Source organism: Pteronotus mesoamericanus, unplaced genomic scaffold (genome assembly GCF_021234165.1).
Source record: "Pteronotus mesoamericanus isolate MK-2021 breed Mesoamerican mustached bat unplaced genomic scaffold, CSHL_Meso_final scaffold_36, whole genome shotgun sequence".
In the NCBI taxonomy this organism is placed as follows: Eukaryota; Metazoa; Chordata; class Mammalia; order Chiroptera; family Mormoopidae; genus Pteronotus; species Pteronotus mesoamericanus.
The window spans coordinates 23,663,411-23,670,282 of NW_026555313.1; positions in this window are offsets into that span (position 1 = coordinate 23,663,411).

Sequence of the window (6,872 nt, forward strand, 5' to 3'; positions counted from 1 at the left end):
AACCCCAGGCAGTAGAGGGTTCTCACCTCAGCCTAATGGGAGAATGTGGATAAAACCATGGCAAATAGAACACAGCTTAGCCCCTCATTGAAACTGGCTTATAGGGATGCAAATATGGAAGCAAGAGGACCTGCTAGGAGGGAAATTTAGTAGTCAAGTGGACTGGGGTAGTGGCAGTGGCAGTAGAAATGGAGAGAAGCAGACTGATTGGATGATGCACCTTGTAGGTAGAATCAATAAATCAAATTAAAAAAAAAAACACCAAAAAAAAGAAAATGGGAAAATGATAGCAAAATAGCCAAAATTAGGAAGGGAGTATCTTGCAGGGAAATGCATTAGATTTAAGCATTTGGCTTTAGCCTGGGTGGTTTGAGGTATGAGTGGCACAACAAAGTGGAGATGCCCTAAGGTATAAGAAATATGAGACTGCAAGAAAGACCTGTGAAGACATGACAGATATCCCTCTTAAAGTGATGATCTCACTCTGGAAATGAGTTAAACATTTAGATGAATGGAAGGAGAAGTTCAAGAAGACAGTTGGAGGAGCTAGCAGGGAAAAAGAAAAAGGATCTGTTGAGTGCAGGGATGAAGTGAGGAGGCAAGATTGGAAGAGCAGCAAAGAATCAACACTGCTGAAGGACTGAGACTAGTCAAATGGGATAAAGACTAAAACACAGCCAAAGTGTAACTGCTGGATAGAGGTAGAGCACAGGAGTATGGCAAGAGAGTCCTGCATTTTCTTAAGAACGATGTGAAAACCAAAGATGAGAAGGGAATTTATGAACCAGAATTGAAAGCAGAGTAGAGCAGAAATCTGCAGTGAGGCAGCACAAAAGGGAGAATTGGACCACAGCTGTGAGAGACAGCCTTGATAAATCAATCAAATTTTGTGGCTGTTTTGTTTTTAGATTGAGAGACTTGAATGAGAAGAGGAAGTGTTTCACACTACAGAAACCAGAATGGTAGTGGTAATATTATAAGATAAGTGCAGTGCAAGGGGATACATTTAATTTATGACCTGTAAAATTCTCATTAAAAAAAGAAAAAGAATAAGTCAACAGGATTGACTGGGTGCAAGAGGAGAAAAAGAATGACTCAGGTGTTTGGTTTGAGCAAAGCCTGTAGGAACAGCAGGTTTAAGCAGTTCTGTTTAGAATCTGTGAAACATTAGGGTGGCCTAATGGGAGAATGAGTTGTTTTAAGTTGGAGTTGAGAAGATAAGCCTGAGCTGAAGATATAAATACATTGGAGAGACATCGGGATATGGATAGTATTTAAATCATGTTCTATTTACTGACATAGATGTCTACAATATATTTTTTGGAGCAAAAAAACCCCAACAGAACAGTATGCTCAATATTATTCTAAATATGACAGAGAATATTGTTCCTATATAAAAATATGTTGTCTAAGCATGGAAAATGTCTTGAAGAATATAGGTATCAAGCAGCAATTGTCATCTTTGAGGATTTGGAGTTGCAAGAGACACAGAGGACAATCACTTTTTATTTATAGCTTCTGTACATATTTTTTGACAAGAAATTACTTTTTAAATAAATAAAAATACCCATTGGTTTGACACTATCAATTCTGCATTCTTCATAGTCTCTTTCCTTGCTGAAATTCCCATCTTAAGGGCATCTTAACCCCAGGTGCCTGGAGTTTCAATGGGCCTAACTTAATTTGGAAAACATGTATAGAATACCACTTTATGCTAGGGATTTATACATGACCAAGGCAGTCCCTGCACTTGAAGAGCTTTCAACTGTTGGGTTTTCAACTGACAACTAAATGAAAATAACAACAGGACAAGCAAAGGACATTGGAACTGAGAAATTAATTCTGCAAGGACAATTCTGGAAGACTTCACAAAAGGGGTGACATTTCATTCATTCAGTAATGAATTGATATGAAATCTTATGAAAAGATTGAGAGTTTACCATGTGCCACGCAAGGTCACCAGTCTCATGGAAATTCTATTCTAGTTCATATTTCAGAACTTAATAAAAAAAATAGCAGGCAAATGGATCCAATGGTTGGAGATACTAAAGTTCATAGGAGCAATAAGACTGCTGGAGTACAGATGCTCCTCAATTTATAAGGAGTTGAAAATATAAGTAAAAAATGTATTTAATACTACATTATAAAGAGTATTGGTTGTTTACCCTTATGGCTCCCAACCACCACCCAGGACCATGAGAGAGTACTATACCAAATATTACTTGCCCTGGAAAAGATTAACAATCAAAATTCAAAGCACGATTTCTACTGAATGCATATCGCTTTCACACCATTGGAAAATCATAGAATCAAAGATTCCTAAGTCGAACCATTGTTAAGTCAGGGCCATCCCTATTGACTGGAGGAGGATGTGTGGTCAGGGAAGGGGGAGAGGAGTGGCATAAGAGCAGGCTGAAAAGGAACTTGGGAATCAAGTGTAAAAGATTTTGAAAGTCATGCTGGGAAGTTTAGATTTTTCCTGAAGGCAATAAGAGAAACATTAATCAGGAGGGTCATTTCAGAGGCTTTTTTTTCCCCCCTAGATAAGAGGAGGAGAGAATAAAGCAGTAAATAAAGTCATGGAATATATTCTTTTTAAAAAAGATTTTATTTATTTTTAGAGATAGGGGGAGGGAGAAAGAGAAGGAAACATCCATTGGTTCCCTCCTGTATGCACCCTGCCTGGGGGCCAAAATCATAACCCAGGTATGTGCCCTGACTGGAAATTGAACCTGCGACCTGCTTTGTTGAACAATGCACAACTAACTGAGCCACACTGGTCAGGGCTAGAGGCTTTCTTAAGAACAAAGGCTGGAGGGTAACTGGAGCTGAAATAGACCAAGCACTTGGAAACTGGTTAGAAAAATTTTACATGAATCCAAGCAAAAAAAAAAAAAAAGGAAAGGAATTAGAATAAGGTATGGTCTATGTGTACAAAAAACGGACTTTAAACATCTCAGAAATCTTATAAAACAACATGTGCAGGGTGGATATGGGGATTTAGTAAAAAGGGGTATCAAAGATAACTCACTGCAAAAATCCAGGATTTTGCTTGATGGTATTATTCACAAGGAATATGAAAATAAAGGATGCTTCGAAGAGGAAGATATTGAGTTCCATTTCACACGAGGCCAGTTCCAATGGCAGCTGAATGAATATTTGGTGGTGGAGAACTTGAGGGAAACATTTTCAAAGCAAAATTGCAGATAGCTAAGAAGTTAGTAAAAGCTGAAGCAGATAGTGTACACTGCTTTAAGCAGCTTTGGAGCATATGAGGGAAACTGATAGCTGGTTTGATCCATGGTTGTGGTTTGATATAATGATCATGGAAATGTTATAGGTGGGCACAGGTAACCAGGTTCTTGGTGATTGCGGACAAAAAAAATTGAACCAAACACACAGAATTTATAGCGGAAAGCAAGAGAAAGCAGATTTATTAAGCCACACAGAACAGGCTTCTCTGAGGGAGCAGACCACCTTAGAGAGGAGAGGAGAGGAGGGGAGGGGAGGGGAGGGGAGGGGAGGGGAGGGGAGGGGAGGGGAGGGGAGGGGAGGAGAGGAGAGGAGGGGAGAGAAGAGCCTAAGAGCCCCGACCTGAGAGGCTAGACGGCTTTTATTCCTTCAGGGTGGGTGTCTCCTGGATAGTTTTAGTGGGCTTTTATTGCGCATGTACAAGTAGTTATATTATTTTAAAGTTACTGTTCATGTGGTCTCCCATGATTTCCCTGATTGGCTACCGGGTAGGGGGGGGGGTCCCACAATGCTAATTTATTATAATGCTATCATAATGAAGCTGGGGTCAGGTAGCATCTTTTGCGCAGGTGCATTCCTGAATCACTGGGATTCAGTGCTTTTCCAGAAAGCAGGAACTACTAGTTTTAGAACAGTGTCTCCGCCCTTTATTGATGTTCTTTATCTTAGCCCTGGGGCACGTCTGGAGTTTCCTCCTTCCCGACTATCTCCTCCTGCCTCAGAAAGTCAAGTGAAGTAATAGGTTGCCACAAGAGTGTGGGGGAAATATTTCTGTATTCAATGTGTAAAGTGAAGCCAAGAGGACCTAGGACCTAGACTAGTGATTCTTAAGCTTGATTGACATAAGAATCACATGAAGGGCTCATTAAGCCACAGATGGCTAGGCACCACACCAAAGCTTCTGATTTGGAAGGTCTGGGGTAAGGCTGAAGAATTTGCATTTTTAAAATTTTTGTTCAATTACAGTTGTCCCCATTTTTCCCCCATTACTCTTCCCTGCCCTACCCACCCCCATCTTCCATCTTCCACATTCAATCCCCCTCCTCCTGCCATTGTCTTTGTCCAGGGGTCCTTTATACATATTCCTTGACCTTTCCCCTTCTTTTTCTCCCCCATCCCTGTTATTCCCCCCGCCCCCCCCGGCTCCCCCCCCCCCGCCCCCCTCTGGTCAATGTCAGTTTGTTCTTTACTTCCCTGTCTCTGGTTGGAATTTGCATTTCTAACATGCTCCCAGATGCTGAGGTTGCTGGTCTGGAGGCCACACCTTGCAAACCACGGGCCTAGACAATCTTTGGCTTTGAAAGGCTTGACTATACAACTGTAGGATGCTCTTTATATGGATCTTCCAAACAGCTCAAAGTTAAGATGTGAACAAGATTTTAAAATTACTTCTTTTCTCAAAATTAAAACCTATTTCAAATCTCACTATATAAAAATATTTCTCAAGTGTGTCATATTTCATTCTTTACATACATATTACATAGAAAATGATGCTGCCCTAGCCAGCTCAGTTGGTTGGAGCATCGTCCTGTGAACCAAAAGGTTGTGGGTTCAATTTCCAGTCAGGGCACAGGCCTATGCTGCGGTTTGGGGCGCATATGCTAGGGACCAATCAATGTTTCTTGCATCGATGTTTCTCACCCTCTCTGTCTCCCTGTCTACCCCTCTCTCTAAAATCAATAATAAACACACAGTGAGAATTAAAAAAAAGAAGAAAGAAAGAATGTCTTATACGAAGGGGAACCCCCAAAAACCCAGAATTTATTTATAAAAAATTGTGTATTTATTCTTACATGTTTAAACTTCAGTACCTTCAAAGTACTCTCCATTTGATGCAATACACCTGTTGAGATGTTATTTCCACTGCTCTAAACAGTTTTTGAACTCATCAATTTTGATGTCTTTCAGTGCTTCTGCCATTTTGTTTGTTTGTTTGTTTCACCTCCTTCCATTGGCAAAATGTTTCCTTCGAGGATATTTTTCATCCAAGGAAACAAAAAAATGTTGCTCCAGGCAAGATGGGTGAATAGCGAGGGTAGGGCATGGGGGACATGCCGTTTTTGGTCAAAAACTGCTGAACACTCAGTGTTCATAAATCACCCATCATGAAATGGGCAAATGCCTTGAAAGTCTCCACAAAAATTCACTGAAGCTGAACACAGCCTCCTCACAACACCACTATCTGGTACTGATACTGGAGGGTTCCTAGAGCACTTGCCTAGCAGGGAAAGCCTGTACTACAAGGGGCCCACATTCCAAGAGATAATTCTGGTTTGGGGGGGTTCACTCCTCATATCATCTAATTGTGTCTTCTCATATCTTTCAAAATTATAGAATAACTCTTAACCATTCTTATTGTTTGAGAAATATTTGGTTTCTAAACTTATTATAAATAATGATATTGTGTATCACTTAAAAAATTTTATTATGGAAGATTTAAAACACACATATAGAGAGAACAAAGTAATGAATACATTCTCCACATCCCCTTATTATTTTGAAGCAAATCCTGGGTAGCCTATCATTTCAAGTGAAAATATTTCCTCTATTATTTTTGGTTCATAGATATTTCCTTAAGCAAGATGCTGAGTAGAACCTGTGGGCTCAAAGGGAAAGAGTTTTTAAAAGACATTTCAGATAAATGGCTAATTGATTCCTTTATAGATTTATGCCAGTTTACACATTCAGCAACAGATCTGTGAAAGAGATATAAAAGTCAGAGTTCACAAAAATGGCTGCTCATTGTTCAGATTAGTTTTGGGCATATTTAGGAGATTCTCATCATTATCCTCTTACATACTGCTAATTTTTTTAAAGGGATAAATGACAACCTAATGTTATTTGATCAGTGACTCAAGTCATACAGTATTTACTTGCCATTATTTTAAATGTTATTTCTTTTTGAAAGGTACTTTATAGACTGAAGAAACAGAATTAATGGCCCTGATTTTTGCAGAAGTTAAAATAAAATTTTAATGCAAGAAGAAGAAGAAGGAGAAAACCACTCTCCTTGAGCAAAGCGTCAAGGAGATGCTGAATAGTTCTCTAAGTTACTGGGTTAGAGTAGTCATTTTCAGGAATGGAGGTCTTTCTATAGTTAACAGACCAGATGGAAGGTAAGTTTACATGGGAAGATGGAAGATGGTGGTTAGAGTAGAACTTCAGAGTTTGGATTCAGAGAAGGAACAATTTTAGATGAAGAAGGTCCAGGATTGACGCTGCCACAGGAATGATGGGAGGTCAAGGAATTGAGTGTTGCAAGGGTTATCAAAATGGTTCACATGTGGCAGAGGCTTGAGTCTAAAGAGAAGCTTCAACAGGAATTCAAGATCTGAGGAGGAGTCTGGCTACTTTCTGGGCCTGAACTATGTATGTAGAGGTGACTGTCTATATACCTACAGACATTGTAGCCCATTCAGGTTAATGCACCAGTACAGGTAACAAATCTAAGAGAAGTGTGTGACTGTGCCAGCTCTGACTACTCATCCTTTAAGAAAGCCTGGGCTAGGTCCCGGTCTTCTGTGGAGGAACTCTAGGGTAGACGTCAGAAAACCTGAGGATTTCAAACCTGTAAAGAAGCAATTTGTCCAAGGCCTGCCCTAGGGATTGAGATAAGGACA